The sequence below is a fragment of the Danio rerio genome, chromosome 6, assembly GCF_052040795.2.
Source record: "Danio rerio strain M-AB ecotype USA chromosome 6, GRCz13ab, whole genome shotgun sequence".
Classification (NCBI taxonomy): domain Eukaryota; kingdom Metazoa; phylum Chordata; class Actinopteri; order Cypriniformes; family Danionidae; genus Danio; species Danio rerio.
Window position 1 is genome coordinate 5,103,727 of NC_141026.1, and position 18,774 is coordinate 5,122,500.

At 35.4% G+C, this 18,774-nt stretch overlaps 2 long non-coding RNA genes across 7 annotated transcripts in view; one reads left to right on the plus strand and one right to left on the minus strand.

Moving 5' to 3' along the window:
- LOC137495912 (uncharacterized) overlaps positions 1 to 18,774 on the minus strand; it is a 461,128-nt gene that overhangs the window by 38,969 nt on the left and 403,385 nt on the right. The gene's annotated exons all lie outside the window — the stretch shown is intronic.
- On the plus strand, positions 685 to 10,041 carry LOC147843320 (uncharacterized). The gene is made up of 4 exons (XR_015493112.1): positions 685 to 919; positions 2,726 to 2,824; positions 6,986 to 7,192; positions 7,556 to 10,041. It is a non-coding gene; the product is annotated as an uncharacterized LOC147843320 (long non-coding RNA).

The window sequence follows — 18,774 nt, forward strand, 5'->3', positions numbered from 1 at the left end:
TGACAAAGCGTAAAATACTTACGTTTTCTTATGAGATCAGGCTGGAACAACAAGTTCAAACACTTTTGTTTACATTATGTTTTGTCATCATTGTTTAACAGTTTAGTATTTTTAAAAAAGCATTATTGATTTATAATATTTTTTGGATGCTAAATGTTTTCATATTTGATGCATCACAACCTAATAAGCTGTGAAAACCAAAACACACTGAAATGCAATATCATTGAATTATTGCAACTAAAAATGTCGGCACATACCCACATTTGTTCACTCAAATGCAAGTCATGCAATGCAAAGCAGAATTTGTGTTTTTGATTGCAGACTATAAGCTGAATGCATGCGTGTGTGTGTGAGAGAGAGAGGGGAGACGACGATGGATTGAGTCTTTATCCATGCGTAAGGGCCTGTGTGTCTCTGAAGGACATAAAACAAAACGCAGCAGTGCCGCTGGGGCCTGTAGTTCGTAATTGCGCGGCTGGCATTTTAGCGATTCCTGCCGCACAGGGGTCAATTTTTCCCCAGGTCACTGACAGTGACATCATCAAACCGCTATTAACTGGCCAAACAATTTCGACTGCATTCAGGCCCAGTATCGATAACAGAGCGTATCAAACACACACGCAACTGGCCAAAATCTGCCCTCAATCTAAACCCTTCACCTTAGAGCCCAACAAACACCACTACATCCCTGCAGACCCAAAAGAGAAAAACACACACACACGGTCCTCTGTAAACAGAGAGAGAGAAAGCAAAGGAATGGGGATATCAGAGGAAGGAGACACACTTCACCGTCTGAAGATTTCGGATGAGAGTTCATGCAGTGGATCTGGACACTTAAGCCATGCTGAAATATGTATGAATGTCTCTGCTTTACATCGCTGCTTCTCAGCTGCCTTTGCTTTAAGACCCACATTTTGTGGTAAGATTCTGTTTTTACACTTTTGAGTGAATTTACTAGTGCTCGTAAAGGAATTCTATTTATAAAAGAAAATTTTGACATATTACTATAGTCTAAAATAACCATTCTTAGTCCATTCTTTATATTTTAAGACTAGCAATGTGGTTAGAAGATAGAACTTATCTAATATCGTTTTAAGACACTAAAATATGTTAATGTACTAAAACATGCTAACTATGTTAAAGCATGCTAGCAAAGTTCTAAAACAAGCTTATGTGCTAAACATGCTAGCTATGTGTTAACACGTGTTAGAATTGTTAAAAACACTAAAACATGCTATGTTTTAAGGCATGCTTGAAACCTGTTGAAATGTTAGCAATGTGTTAAAATAAAAGCAAAGATTTAAAACATGCTATTTTTGAAAGCATGTTAGCAATATGATGAAGCACACTGGAAGTTTTAAAACATACCAGCAAGCTAAGATATGTAGCCAATGTGCTAAAACATGCTAACAATATTAAAACATGCAATAATTAAATAGTGTAAAAATAACAATGTTCAGTCCATTTTTTATGTTTTAAAGATAGCAATGTGTTACAAAATAGAACTTTGCTAATATAGTTTTAACACATAGTTTTTTTTCGAAAAATATGTTAATGTACTAAAACATGGTGGAAAAAACATGCTAGCAAAGCTCTAAAAACAAGCAAATGAGGTAAACATGCCATCAAAATGCTAACGTATAAGCTAAGACAAACAACGATGTGCTGAATTATGTTAGCAGTGCTAAAACAAGCTAACCATGTTAAAACATGCTAGCAAAGTTTTGAACAAGCTAATGTGGCTAAACATGCTAGAACATGTTAGAAACAGCAAAATATGTTCCCTATGTTTAAATACATGCCAAAAAACTGTTAAGAAAATGCTAGAAATGTGGTAAAACAACAGCAGAGAACAAAATGTGCAATGTTTGAAAACAAGCTCACAATATGGACATGCTGCTAATGTCCTAATATGCTAGCAATGTGCTAAAACATGCTAAAACATGTTAACAATATTCTAAAACATACTACGTGAAGTTTATTTATAAACTAGCTTCGAGAGGGTCACGTGCTTATGATTGCTTGCGGCTGGTCCTGCATTATCCAATTTACATCAATCAGACGATTCCTAAGCCACTATAAATACCCTCAATTCCATATATAATTCTACTTTGACATACTAATATTAAAGTATGTTAGCAAAGTTCTAAAACAAGCTAATGTGCTAAACATGCTAGCTATATGTTAACACGTGTTAGAATTGTTTAAATCACTAAAACATGCTACCTATGTGTTAAGGCATGCTTGAAACTTGTTGAAATGTTAGCAATGTGTTAAAATAATAGCAAAGATTTAAAACATGCTATTTTTGAAAGCATTTTAGCAATATGATGAAGCACACTGGAAGTTTTAAAACATGCCAGCAAGCTAAGATATGTAGCCAATGTGCTAAAACATGCTAACAATGTTAAAACATGCAATAATTAAATAGTGTAAAATAACAACGTTCAGCCCATTTTTTATGTTTTAAAAATTGCAATGTGTTTAGAAAATAGAACTTTGCTAATATAGTTTTAATATTTTTTCGTAAAATATGTTAATGTACTAAAACATGGCGTAAAAAACATGCTAGCAAAGTTCTAAAAAACAAACAAATGTGGTAAACATGCTATCAACAAAACCTTACCCAAAAACTCGGAACCGTACTGTATTTTGCTTTGTTTTGTGATTCATTAGTTTCATTATGATTGAGTACAGAATATGAACAACCATTTTTTCCCCATAGGTCCAGGGCCTGAAGCAATAATATCAATGAAAACAGAATGCGGTTCACGCCTCATGCAGAGAGCCGTACAGTGGAAACAGTAGACAGAGACATGAAGCGGTGAGGTTTGTCATGGGTTTGCGACTGCTCTGTCCTGCTCCTACTGGGTGAACTGTTCTCTATTGACTTACAAGCAGGAGGCATGTGTCCAAACGCACTGCACTATTTTTCTGTAATAATAGCCAGCAGCCATGCAGCTAAATTATTAATGGGCACTATTCAATACAAACAGGTAGACACACAAACACACACACACACACACACACACACACACACACACACACACACACACACACACACACACACACACACACACACACACACACACACACACACACACACGCAGAGAGTATTTGCCACTGCTCCAGCCAGGTTTTATTTCATGCACAAGAGGTTTCCGCCCACACCTGCTCACATCACAAACACCTCTGAACGTCTGGCTGAGGATCTGAGGAAGATTTTAAACTAGAAACGAGATCCACAGTTGCAGTCAGAATTATTAGCCCCCCTGAATTATTAGAATTATTCCCCAATTTCTGTTTAACAGAGAGAGATTCTTTTTCAACACATTTCTAAGCATAATAGTTTAATAACTCATGTCTAATAACTGATTTTGTTTTATCTTTGCCTTGATGACAGCACATAATATTTCACTGGATATTTTTCAAGATGCTAGTATTGAGCTTAAAGTGACATTTAAAGGCTTAACTAGGTAAATTAGGCAGGTTAGGGTAATAAGGCAAGTTATTGTATAATGATGGTTTGTTCTGTAGACTATCGAAAACAAATATTGCTTAAGAGGGCTAAAATTATTGACCTTAAAATGGTTTAAAAAAAATAAAAACTGCTTTTATTCTAGCTGAAAAAAAACAAATAAGACTTTCTCCAGAAGAAAAAACATTATAGGAAATACTGTGAACAATTCATTGCTCAGTTAAACATCATTTGGGAAAAAATTCACAAAAGGGCTAATAGTTTTGACGTTAACTGTAAATTAATGTTTACTGACATCACTGATTTAGACCTTTGGTCATTATAATGTTGATAATATAGTTCATTTATTAATGGAGCTTTCAAAATGCACACACTTTATATTAAAGGCCATATGAACTTACACTGAAATGAATATGAAAGTATTTATGTACTTGTTCTTATGATTGATTTAATACATGCATGTAAATACTTCTGTAATCAACGTCTGTAATTACATTTATAATGTTCATTGCTTACACCTTAATCCACCCTTAAACCTCCCCATACTACCAAACCTGTCCCTAATCCTACCCTTAATATCACCATAAATGTTCTGCAATACATTATGAACACAGTATGAACATGTATTCATTTTTTTTGCCGTAAGTACCTGTAGTTAAGGCCACTTAATATAAAGTGGGATCATCAAATTAATATTAATTTGTAATGTTTTGCTGTGTGCTATTCTTCAAAACCTGTGTTGTCATCTGATGAATCATAACCTAAAACCTAAAAATACTACATGACATGCAGAATAAACTATATATTCTCAAATAGTAACATTAAAATAAATGGCATATTTAGGGGGGTGTTATCAAAGAAAGAAAGAAACAAAACTACAATGCACTTATTTAGTTCGTTTAGTATTTACTGTAATTATTGTGCATTATAATATTTTAATCTTAGTTAAATTTTTTTAATTTAATTTTTAAACAGTGGATCTCAAATAGTGCATTAAAACCTAAACATTTTGAGAAGAGACAAAAAGCTGTCAATTAAAATTATAGAATTATGGCATCTAAAAATGCAAATTACTATATAATATATATATATATATATATATATATATATATATATATATATATATATATATATATATATATATATATATATATATATATATATATATATATAGTAGACATACTAAGTAGGGCTGGGCAATTCGAAAAGTATTTAAAATTGACATTCAGAATCCTGATCTAATTTTCCAGATCATTTTTTTCTATTACTTTCCCTACCGTGTGTGGAGTCACGTGTCCCTTATTAATAATAATATTATTTATTTATCATTATTATTATTATTATTATTATTATTATTAGCAGTAGTAGTAGTAGTAGTATACTGTAAATTTTTTTTTATGACCAATTAGTCATGACAGCATATGTTTTTAGTTCATTGTAACTTGCTAATCTAAATTAATCATGTTCTAACTTCATTTTATAAGTGAAGCAAGCTGTTTTAAGTCTGTTTAATGTATTATAAGTTCAATGGACTCATAAGGCTAATTTGATTCAGCCTAAAAATGTAAGGAAACCAATATTTTCTTTTACTGTGTAGTAGTGGTAATGAAGTAGTAAGCATACCGCATGTTATTTACATTTAAGCACTTAGTGCTAATTTCATAATCCAGCTATGTCAGTGGCTAGCATTCATTTCAATAATAGCATTAATCACAGTATTGCTGGCTCTGTGACAAATTGCTCGTGTTCCTCTTTGTGTCAACAGAAGCAAAGAAATATCACAGTTTACTGTAGAACAACTCAGTTTTGGGTCCTAAAACTAAACCAACAGAGCTCTGAAGCACATCCCAGAATATCAGGAGGAAATGTTATAATTAGTTCCACGTTGGTACTTGACTTTAACTGTGTGACCTTTTACAAAACCGTCCACTGAAATGGAGAGTACATTCACCTAAAGGCTAAGAAATCATCCAATTTCCACAACACAGCCCAGTGCTTCTTATGCTTGATTTCTTTTTACATTCCTTTTTTTCCCAATCTGGAAATACTGCTCATTCTGTGGCGAATTGGCAGTATTTGGCAGCACAGTCAGACAAGATTAGAAGGTTAAGGGTTGTGGACTGTACCATTACATGATCAATAGGTGGGTTAGGGGCGAGAGTGAGTCCTTATGGGGCACACACACACACACACACACACACACACACACACACACACACACACACACACACACACACACACACACACACACACACACACCCACACCCTCCTCCACATCCTCGATCAATTAGCCTCTAAGTAAAGAGATCTGTCCTGCGCCGACCAGGCCACACTGTAAGAGATACGGCCCGTCCTGTCCTGTCCCGTCCGCAGAGAGAAACCCAATCCTCCCTGTGTTACTGCAGGCCTCACTGAGATAAAGGCTCTAAATAAAGAGCACTTACATCATCAGCCATGGCATCACCCGCCAACAGAGACTCCAAAACCTCTCACAAATCACACTCCATCTGCACCATGCCTCAAACACACTGCAAGTAGGGCTTTGCAAAAGGAAGTGCATTAGTGTTGTCACCATTACCAATTTTATAAAGGTTAGTATTATCGTGATTTGGAAAAGTCACTGTTAATCTTGTGAGACTGTATACTTCATTTTCTTTTCGGCTTAGTTCCTTTATTAATGTGGGGTCACCACAGCGGAATGAACCGCCAACTTATCCAGCATTTGTTTTACTCAGCGGATGCCCTTCCAGCTGCAACCTATCACTGGGAAACATCCATACACACTCAGTCACACACATACACTATGGACAATTTAGCCTACCCGCAATTACCAGGTACCGAAATTTTAAATTGTATTACTCCAGTAATCCTAAACTTTACATATATATATATATATATATATATATATATATATATATATATATATATATATTGTGGGGCAGACTGGCCATAGGGAGCACCGGGACATTTGGGTCTATCTGCCCTGCCACCGTGATTCTGGCCTGCCGTCCACACTTTTCATAAAAATCTTGCTGAAACACTGTGCTTCAAACTCTATATTATAATTTCATGTTATTATTATTATTAGTAGTAGTAGTAATAATTGAGTAGTAAGCATAATAAACAAACATGTTATTTACATTTACATGTGCAAAAGGAGTATTATCACAATTTTTTAACGGTAAAGTTTGGGCAACCAGCTGTTGGTTTTTCACCAAAAATCTCAATAAAATTCACCACAAGAGTTTTCACTAGTAGCTGATGATTAATTATAAAGCTTGTTTGGCATGCTGTCCCGGGAAAGAGCCCTGAGCTCATAAGATTCTTGAGCCTGGGGCTCCCTCGCGTTTGCAGGGCGAGAGGGAAGTTTAAGCTCAGGTAGATCTCGAGAACCCCCCCTCCTGCTGCTTAAGGATTGCAAAGAGGTTGTGCTGCTGGTGGAATTTGACTATTGTGCTGATTTGGTTCAGTCAATTTACTTATGTCTCATGTTTTGGAATGTTGGAGGAAACCGGAGAACCTGGGGAAAACCCACACAAGGGGAGAACATGAACTTCAAACAGAAATGTCAACTGGCCTGGAACAGACTCAAACCAAAGACATTCTTGCTGTGAGGCAACTGTGCTAACCACTGGACCGCTGTGCTGCCCTATAGTGGGGAAAGAGGTGGAGATGGGGTGGAAGGGGGGATTCTTCAAGACGAAAAGGACTAAGGTAAGATGCTTTGGTTATTTAAGTTAGGAATCATCTGATTGGTGAATCATATGTTAGGTAATGCAGGGCCAGTGGTGTCAATCATAAGCATGTGATCCTCTCGAAATTAGTTTATAAATAAACTTCACATTAAACTTCAGACGGAACTCTTCTTATACAGTTAAATAATGTTAAATTAGACACTGCAAAAATAATCAAATAATGTCAATTTACGGTAATAAAAAGCTGTGGTTGCTGAAATAAAAAAAGGTAGTGATGTGAAAGAAATGTTTACATTTTAAGGTAAATTACAGCATTTCATTAATTTTCACTCTTATAATATTTCAGTGTTTGCAATAAAATCTCTCTCTTTTCTCTGTTCAGCCTAGTCTCTTTATGGGGTCACCACAGCGGAATGAACCGCCAACTTATCCAGCATATGTTTTACGCAGCGGATGCCCTTCCAGCTGCAACCTTCCTCACTGGGAAACACCCATACACACTCATTTACACATATACACTACAGACAATTTAGCTTACCCAATTTACCTATAGCACATGTCTTTTTAAATAACTTTGGTTAAAAAATAACCTAAGTGACAATGAGTGAAATAATGCTTCATTTTCATTCAACAGATATATTAATATAAAAACAAAACAACACACTAGATTGTGACCTGTACATGTTAAAATACTTAATATCATTCATGCATTTATTTTCTTTTCAGCTTAGTCCCTTTATTAATTTGGGGTCACCACAGCGGAATGAACTGCCAAGTTATCCAGCATATGTTTTACGCAGCGGATGCTCTTCCAGCTGCAACCCATCACTGTGAAACACCCATACACACTCATTCACACACATACACTACGGACAATTTAGCTTACCCAATTCACCTATACCGCATGTTTTTGAACTAGTGGGGGAAAACGAAGCACCCGGAGGAAGCCCACATGAACACAGAGAGAACATGCAAACTCCACACAGAAATGCCTACTGACCCAGCCGGGGCTCGAACCAGTGATCTTTTTGCTGTGAGGCAATTGTGCTACCCACTGCACCAATGCTGCTCTGTATTAAAATCAGTTTTTAATCTTTTTAAAAAGGGCAATATTATCAGCTCTTCTAAGAAATATAGTTTTAAGATTGTCTACACTGTTATCCAATAACCAGCCTAAGTAGAAGTAGACTACATAGGGAAATATTGTATACTTTTATCATGGCAAAGAAAGAAAAAAAGAGTTATTATAAATTAGTCATTAAAACTATTGTGTTTAAAAAGTGTTGAAAAACTCTCTCTGTTAAACAGCACTTGGTAATTATCGTAAGAAGATTTACAATTTCCCTTTTAACCATTTAGACTTTAACAGTATTTATAAATTGACAAATCTTGCCGAAATGTGACTAATGCAAGCTCACACAATCACCCAAATGTGCAGTTGTCAGGAGGACTTGAGGACAGCATTAATCCTGCAGACGGTCAGCTGAGAGAAAAGTTTAAGAAGCAAATATAACCCAGTGGTGCGACTGATGTAGAAAATGCCAAAGAAACTACTTAAAGTCCAGCTTTCAATAAGTAAATGACGCAGACAGATGTGGAAGTGACACTTTCTGTTAGCAGCCGCACGCTCTGATGAAAACAATAGAGTTCAGACTCAATAATTCATCCAGTGAGGGATCATCAGTCATTCTGTGCCATCTGCGATTCACATCTTATTCAGCATCATTCACATCTCTCGTTCATTTGCACTCTTTGTGTTTGGGCTGCTGATATTAAGTGGTTTTGCGGTCGACAGGTCCTGATGTGTGATGCACTTCATCTAAAACTATTTTACATTTGATTTTAACAATAGGGCCGGCTTAGCACTGTCGCCTCACAGCAAGAAGATCCCTGTTCGAGTCCCAGCTTGGCAAGTAGGCATTTCTGCATGGAGTTTGCATGTTCTCCTCATGTTGGCGTAGGTTTCCTACAGGTGCTCCGGTTTCCCCTAAAAGTCCAAAGACATGCGGTACAGGTGAATTGAATGAACTGTGTAAAAGAGTGGGTGTGAATGCAAGAGTGTATGGGTGTTTCCCAGTACTGGGTTACAGCTGGAACCTCTCTTTTCAGCTTAGTCCCTTTATTAATCTGGGGTTGCCACAGTGGAATGAACCACCAACTTATCTAGCATTTGTTTTACGCAGCGGATGCCCTTCGAGCCACAACCCATCACTGGGAAACATCCATACACACACATTCACACACATACACTACAGAGCCTACCCAATTCAACTATAGCGCATGTCTTTGGATTTGTGGGTTAAACCGGAGCACCCGGAGGAAACCCACACAAACACGGGGTAGAACATGCAAACCTCACACAGAAACGCCAACTTAGCCCCTCAGGGCTTGAACCAGCGACCTTCTTGCTATAAGGTGATTGTTAAAAGTATAATAAACAGTAAATCATTTTTGTTATTTTAACTAAAACAATGGTGGAACAAAATAAAAATGAAATGTTTCTTTTCATTTGTTTTTACTTAAAACTGAAATAACTAAAATGTAACTTTAAGCTATTAAGCTATACTAAAACATGAAATAAATTCTTTATTTTTCAAAATCTCAAAATTTAATTATTGATTTATTATAAAATTAATGACAATATAGACATTTAATAAAATATTAAAAATTATAATTATAATTGCAACTAAAATTGAGATAAAAACAATTAAAACATTTGTACATTTGTAAGAATTACTGTTTATTCGTATTTTTTTTTAAATACTAAGAATCACAGTTTCCAAAAATGTTTGCTGACAATTAACTTTTCTTATTCTGAAAATACCATTTGTTTTGATAATAATATTTTATAATATTACTACTGTTTTTTTGATCAAATTAACACAACGGATACTCATTTCAAAAACAGACTAACAAGTCTCAGTATAGTGTAGATAAAAAAATCATCTGACAAATCATTTCAATAAAAGAGAGACTAAAAGCAAAATATGCAGTTGAAGTCAGAATCATTATCCCCCTGAATTATTCGCCCCTTGTTTATTTTTTCACCAATTTCTGTTTAATGGAGAGCAGATTTTTTTCAGCACATTTCTAAACATAATAGTTTTAGTAACTCATCTCTAATAACTGATTTATTTTATCTTTGCCATGATGACAGAAAATAATATTTGACCAGATATTTTTCAAGACACTACTATACAGCTTAAAGTGACATTTAAAGTTAATTAGGTTAACTTGGCAGGTTAGGGTAATTAGGCAAGTTATTGTATAATGGTGGTTTGTTCTGTAGACTATTGAAAAAATATACCTTAAAGGGGCTTAATTTTGACCTTAAAATGGTGTTGAAAAAAATTTAAAACTGTTTTTATTCTAGCTGAAATATAACAAATAAGACTTTCTCCAGGAGAAAAAATATTATCAGACATACTGTGAAAATTTCCTTGCTCCGTTAAACATCATTTGGGAAATATTTAAAAAAGAAAAAATAATAATTAAAAGGCGGCTTATAATTCTGACTTCAACTGTATACACAAACAAATCGATCAGTCAATAACAGAGATTATTTTAGAGTTCCAATTGTTTCAAACAAAATGCTTCTCTCTATCAGGCCGTCCCTAACCCCATGTTGTCTGGAATTCCATATGTCATATTATCTGCTCTATTAATTTAACGCGGTGTCCATTTGCCTGATCTAAACGCTATAAAATTTCACAGGTCTGGATCACGTTGCTTCAGGCTCCTTGTACTGCACATCTGCTCAACATCATTAACACACACGCACGCACGCACACACATACAGTGAAGGTGTTAGGCCCCACACTGGACCAGTGGTCTGGCCGCGGGGTCTCGGCTTCTCACTGCAGTATAATCAGGTTTGGGCCGCTGAGCGTCTGAATGAGCCTCTCTGGGCTGCTCTGCTGTTTGCGGAGGAACTGAAGAGCCGTAATGCAGCAGATTAATAGACAATATAAGATCAGTGCAGGAACGTCAGGAGTGATCTCTCCGTGCAGAGTGACGGATACAGCGTTACCATCAGGCTTTTCAGTGGATGGGAGAGAAAAGCTGAGGCATAAGAGATGGATTGTTTTGTTTCAAAAGAGCATGTGATGTACACTCTAATGACATTTGCTGTTTGTTCAGACAACTTATTTAAAATGAGCTGAAGCAACACAATTCTTCAGTTTTTGGGGACAACTAATTGTTTCATGTTCAATGCCATTAATTGTATGAATGCTTCTTGTGATCTTTACATTTTTAACATGCAACTGTATCTTAATTTATTCAATATATCGTTCCTGGCTACATCCATTTCTGTGTCTGCACCAATTTGATGATTCACGGGTGTTCATGGCCTGTTCTGCAAATCTTCACACTTAAAGGGCTCTATTTTGACGGTGCGCAGAGCGAAAAACGCAGGGCGCAAACGCTTTCAGAACACATTTTTGCTAATTTAAGGACGAGAAAATTTGCCTTGCGCCGTGGCGCATGGTCTATAAGGGTTGAGTTATTTTCTTAATGAGTTATAGGTGTGTTTTAAGGAATAAACCAATCAGAGTCTCATCTCCCATTCCCTTTCAGAGCCAGCTGCGTCGCGCCAAGAGCGCATTCGCTATTTACAGGACGCAAAGTAAGTCTAAGTGGAAAAAATGAGCATTTCACAAGCAAACAGTTAACAGTTTTTTAACAGAAAACAATTAAACAGAGCATCTACTGCGTTAGAATGAGAGATAATGGATCACTTTCACATTCGCTCTTGGATAGGGAAACCTTTACGCACAGACATCAATTAGTCTATAAATAATTAATTGCATTTGTTAAGCGCAAATATTTGTTTCAAAACTATTTCTAAATTCAGTTCTAATTTCCAGCAAACGAATAAATGAACAATAATAACAAAATGTGCTCAAAAGTTATATCCTAAAACACATGCTGTGCCCCATATGGTCTAAAACCTGACAGGTGAACAAATCTAAGCTTGTTTTAATGAAACAAATATAAATATGCATATAATAAATAATACTGCTAATAATAATAATATTATACAAAAGCAAATTGTTATGAATGAACTGAAAAAGCCTCCCGAGATGAAGAAGACATAAAAGCAGTGATTTTTCATATTTATGTAGGCTAGAAAATAATATGTTTTGTAATATTTTAATCCTTTATATTTATATTCTATATCTATTCTTATTATATCCTATATATATCCTTAATATTTACATTTTTTTCATATGTAAAGATATTTGCCTATTGCTCTCTTGTGCGTATTAAGCAGTGCGTAAGCGAGGCGCAACTCAGCGCCGGAGTTTAGACCGGGTTTGTTTTGGTCTAATGAAAAATCTATTATAGTTTCTCAAAACAGCAAAGCGCCAGCAGTGCGCTTCAGAACGCCTTCCTTTTTAGAAGAGAACACCTATGGGCGCACATATGAGCGCTAATGCATTTGCTATTTAAACAGCAAAGCGCAACGCCTCAAAACGACTCTTGCGCCAAGCTGAAACTACCAAAAGACTATTGCGCCGCGCCTTGCGCCACACTGCGCCGGGTGTATGATAGGGCCCAAAAACTCTACAACTTCAGGTAAGTTGAAACCTGTATAATATCTTGCTTTTTCATCCTCCTGATAAATTACTCAACATTGAAAATAGCATTAGGTATTCATGAGCTGATGTTACACTTCTTAAACCCACACTTAACATCTATATTTGTACATTTGTGGTGTCATTAATGAGATGCGGCTTTTATATTCTTTTAACATGTAATAAATGTACACTCTTTATGTTTCAGATTACACTGTAAAAAATATGTAATTTTACGGTATATTTTTGGCAGCTGGGGTGCTGGAAAAAAACGTAAAATTACCGCCGTTAGATTACAGAAATATACCGTAAAATAACGGATAGTAAATTACAGAAATTGACCTGAAATATTAATTTAAGGAAATTTCTGTAATTTAATTTCTGTTATTTTACGGTATATTTCTGTAATCTGATGGCCGTAATTTTACGTTTTTTTTTTCCAGCACCTCATCTGACGGAAATAAATCTTAAAATTACAGATTTTTTTTGCAGTATACATTCCACTCCTGGCTGTACAGTACCAAGTTTTGACAGTTGAATAAATCTGGTGTGTTCTTGGCCTGTGGATTCTCCTCTTTTTCAGTGGGTCTATTTAGGGGAATGTTCCAATGTTTTAATGACCAGTAATTTAATTATTTGCTTGGGCATATTAATAAACATTGTGCATTATAATACCCTTTTCTATTCATTCTTCTTCTCTTTTGGATTTGGTGCCACTTAAAATTTCATTTTGTGTATTCATACAAGAACAGGTACTTTTAAAAAGAAAAATGAATTACTAATTACTTATTTAAGTTAGAACACAGTATTATATTATAGGATTACGATTCACTGCTGGAAATCATGCTGCCAGTATTTTACTGTTAAATTACAAAAAACAAAAAAAAAAACAAAAAAAAAAACGTAACTTGGAAAATGGTAATGAAACTTTAGGATTACAGTTCACTGCTGGAAATCATGCTGCCAGTATTTTACTGTTAAATTACAAAAAAAAAAAACAAAAACGTAACTTGGAAAACGGTAATGAAACTTTAGGATTACAGTTCACTGCTGGACAGCCTGCTGCCAGTATTTTACTGTTAAATTACAGAAAAACTGTACTTTGGAAAATGGTAATGAACTGTAAGACTACGGTTCACTGCTGGACACCCTGCTGCCAGTGTTTTGCTGTTAAATTAGAGAAAAAACTGTAATTTGGAAAACGGTAATGAAGTGTAGGATTACAGTTCACTGCTGGACACCCTGCTGCCAGTATTTTAACGTTAAATTACAGAAAAACTGTAATTTGGAAAACGGTAATGAAGTGTAGGATTACGGTTCACTGCTGGAAATCCTCCTGCCAGTATTTTACTGTTAAATTACGAAAAAGCCGTACATGAAAAACAGTAATGAAATTGTAGGATTACGGTTCACTGCTGGAAACCCTGTTACCAGTATTTTACCGTTAAATTACAAAAAAATACTTAACTTGGAAAACAGTAATGAAACTGTAGGATAATGGTTCACTGCTGGACAGCCTGCTCTCAGTATTTTACCATTAAATTACAGAAAAACTGTACTTTGGAAAACGGTAATGAACTGTGGGATTACGGTTCACTGCTAGACACCCTGCTGCCAGTGTTTTACTGTTAAATTACAAAAAAATACTTAACTTGGAAAACAGTAATGAAACTTTAGGATTACAGTTCACTGCTGGACAGCCTGCTGCCAGTATTTTACTGTTAAATTACAGAAAAACTGTACTTTGGAAAATGGTAATGAACTGTAAGACTACGGTTCACTGCTGGACAGCCTGCTGCCAGTGTTTTGCTGTTAAATTAGAGAAAAAACTGTAATTTGGCAAACGGTAATGAAGTTACAGTTTACAGATTACAGATTACAGTTCACTGCTCACTGTTCACTGAAGATTACAGTTCACTGCTGGACACCCTGCTGCCAGTATTTTACCGTTAAATTACAGAAAAACTGTACTTTGGAAAACAGTAATGAACTGTGGGATTACGGTTAAGTGCTGGAAACCCTGCTGTCAGTATTTTATTGTTAAATTATGAGAAGTCTTTTTAAAGTGCACCTATTTTTTTTTATATATAGTCTACGCTCAAAAAATGACGTTTGCTGTTTGTTCAAACTACTTATTTAAAATAAGCTGAGGGTTTTTGGGGACAACTTAAATGTTTTAAATTCAATTCACTTACATTTGTAAAAACTAATAAGTTAACTTCATTCCTTCATGTTATCCCAGCTTAAATCGATCATGTGGGACCCAGCATTTTTTACAAAAATATTAAATACAGTGAAATACTGTCCTGTGCTCTTGGGAAATGTTTAAAAAAACAACAACTAACATTTCGCAGGAGAACTAATACTGTGCTCTGTAACTCTGTTAAATTTTAAGGGCATTTATGCCACATGAAAACTTGTAGTTCTCAGACGAGATCTCTGCTGAAAAGTTGTAGTGTCTTTTGACACTTTTGGTCATGCAATATTTGTTTGGAGTGTTTCTGGCCGTCATTCTCACCGTTGATAAGAGCTGAAGCTCATTCTGACCAGACGGAGGACTGTCTGTGTGCATCAGACAGAAAGATCTGAGAAACAACCTGCAGATTCACTCGGGAACACGCGCTGCTATAGTGGAGGACTCACACTCTCAGTCTATCTTTATGTATGAATTAAAAATATCCAGAATAAAAAATTGAAATAGTTCTCATCTCCCCTTATCTATCTATCTATCTATCTATCTATCTATCTATCTATCTATCTATCTATCTATCTATCTATCTATCTATCTATCTATCTATCTATCTATCTATCTATCTATCTATCTATCTATCTATCTATCTATCTATCTATCTTCCCTTCTATTATCTATCTATCTATCTATCTATCTATCTATCTATCTATCTATCTATCTATCTATCTATCTATCTATCTATCTATCTATCTATCTATCTATCTATCTATCTATCTATCTATCTATCTATCTATCTATCTTCCCTTCTATTATCTATCTATCTATCTATCTATCTATCTATCTATCTATCTATCTATCTATCTATCTATCTATCTATCTATCTATCTATCTATCTATCTATCTATCTATCTATCTATCTATCTATCTATCTATCTATCTATCTATCTATCTATCTATCTATTTTTTGGCACTCTCAGTGTACAGCACATCTAAATATTTTTACTTTTGCAACTTTAATCTGTGCAATTGATGACCCTCTACCCTTTCTTGGAATTCTGACTGTAAGAATTTTTTTTTTTAGTAAAACTAAATATACAGAAGTACTATAATGTTTTCAGGTGGCTGGAAGGGTATCCGCTGCGTAAAACATATGCTGGATCCGCTGTGGCGACCCCTGATAAATAAAGGGACTAAGCCGAAGGAAAATGAATGAATGAATTACTGTGTTTTATGTACCATACTAAATAACAATATAAATTTCCCTTAATACATTGAAGTTTCAGAGTCTCTTCACCAATGCAGTGTTTATTTGATAGAAAGCACAGTAAAAGCATCAATTTTATGAAAAATCATTTAATTTAAAGAACCACATTTCATTATTATTTTTTTGTTTGTATTAGTTTGCTGGAAATTAGAACTCAATTTAGAAATAGTTTTAAATAAAATCATTGCGCTTAACAAATGAAATTAAATATATAGGCTAATGGATGTCTTCAGTGAAGTGAGCTTCCACCGTTTCCTTACTCCACAAAATTAATGGAGTAAAGAGCAAAAGAAAAGAGACAGTAAAGGCTTGTTCGGGGCAAAGAGTATATTTTTCCGTCCTTAAAATAGCAAAAGTGGATTCGGACACACCCTTAATGCTTTTGTGCCCTATGCTTTAGACTTTGCACTTAGATCATTAAAATAGAGCCTTATATATGTGTAAATTCAAGAACGCTTCACGATAGATGTACTCCTGTAGGAAAACCGTGACCTAGAGAGAAACTCTCATAGAGACCACTGAAAATACATTATTGCAGCATTAACTGCATTATTCAGGGTCAATACTACACTCTATTTGTAGTCAGTAGGCTAACATGTGTTCTTTACCATGCCAAAGTTTTGATTTTCACCCTTCACGTACACTCATGTGCAACCGGGTCTGCCTGGAGGCCGGACAGGACAAACTCATATCTCATGTGGATATTGCGAGAGAGGCTTCAGGTTTGACCCACTCTAGGGTATATCTTATGAATCAATGTAGAAATAAAGGACACGTTTTCCCAATTCCCTCCGTTGCATTAGTTTTCCGTCTGAGTGAATCACTCTGGAGTCCCAGTCGCTCATTAACACGGGCATGTTAAGAGATGAAAACGCAGTGATAGATTTCTGCAGCGATAATGGAAATCTCTGGGAACAAAGGCTGGTTATTAATGAATGCGCTTCAGCCTTCTGATAGCAAGAGCATTTGAAACAGAAAACAGAAAACGAAGAGTGGACTGGGAAATGAAGGCCTCGGAGATGAAAAACAAGCATGTGTTAGTTATTAATCACATCCATGGTAAAAGACGCTGCAGATGGGAGATTGTTGTACAAGTGGGATATATTCAAAGAATGTTTGAAACTGCTCAGAATTGAACTTCCTCGTATCACATTGTAAGAATAACTGTTAATTAAGAGTTCTGTGAATGTGTATTGTATAGACCATTTCAATGCGGTCATGTTATTGGCCCATGAACATTTTCTGCTTGTTTTTAAACTATTTCATAACCGTATCAAGAGGCAGCTCAATCATCTCTTACAGTTTTTTACAATGGCTATGACATCTTTTCCAATACATTTAATAAGTTTTCCAAACTCTTAACACGATTAGCACAACATCCGTTTTTGTTGGCTGTACAATTATCACATTGGTCCCACTTTATATTAAGTGGCCTTAACTAATATGTACCTACACAGGAATTTATAGTTTGTAACAATGTACTTATTGTGTAAATACATGTATTTACTGTGTACTTATGCTTGATTCAATACATGTATGTAATTACATCTGTAATTAACTTTTGTAATTACATAAGTAAATACACTGTTTACCATCTCTTACACCTTAACCGGCCCTTAAACCTACTCATACCACCAAACCTGTCCATAACCCAACCTCTATCCCAACTCAAAAGCACCCCGTGTTCTCAAATACATTATAAACACAGCAAGTACATTGTATTTATTTTTTGATGTAAGTACATAGTAGTTAAGGACACTTAATATAAAGTGGGACCCACATTTCTTGTTGCTTTGACACATAATGCATCCAGTTAACGCCAAATTGAAAGGCTTGAACTCCTTTTACACACAAGCACAACCAAGACCAAAGTAAAGTTTATTTATAAACAAATTTCGAGAGGATCACATGCTTATGATTATTCGCCTCAGAACGCCTTCCTTTTTAGACCAGAACACCTATGGGCGCACAAATGAGCGCTAATGCATTTGCTATTTAAACAGCGTAGCGCAACGCCTCAAAACGACTCTTGCGCCAAGCTGAAACTACCAAAAGACTATTGCACCGCGCCTTGCGCCACACTGCGCCGGGTGTATGATAGGGCCCCTAGTCAAATATTGTGTCCTGTCATAATGGCAAAGATTAAAGAAATTACTTATTCGAAATTAGGTATTAGTCTGCTTTATATATATATATATATATATATATATATATATATATATATATATATATATATATATATATATATATATATATATATATATATATATATATATATATATATATATATATAAGAGTTTTTCCCTTGCCAGAATGTCTTTGCATTTCTAGAGTCAGTTTCTCTGGCAGTATTAGCCCATCAGCACAAGGTCAGAGCTGTGTGTATGAGCTCATGGTAGACACTACTGCCCTTACCAGACTGATACACATCTCAAGGACCCTGCCTTTGTCCGTGCCGGACGCCCGATCAATAATGTGAAAGAGAGACAGCATTTAAATGACCTGTTAGAAGACTGGATTTCCTGTGGAGACGCGAGAAACCAGTAACAGCAGGAAAAAAATAAAAG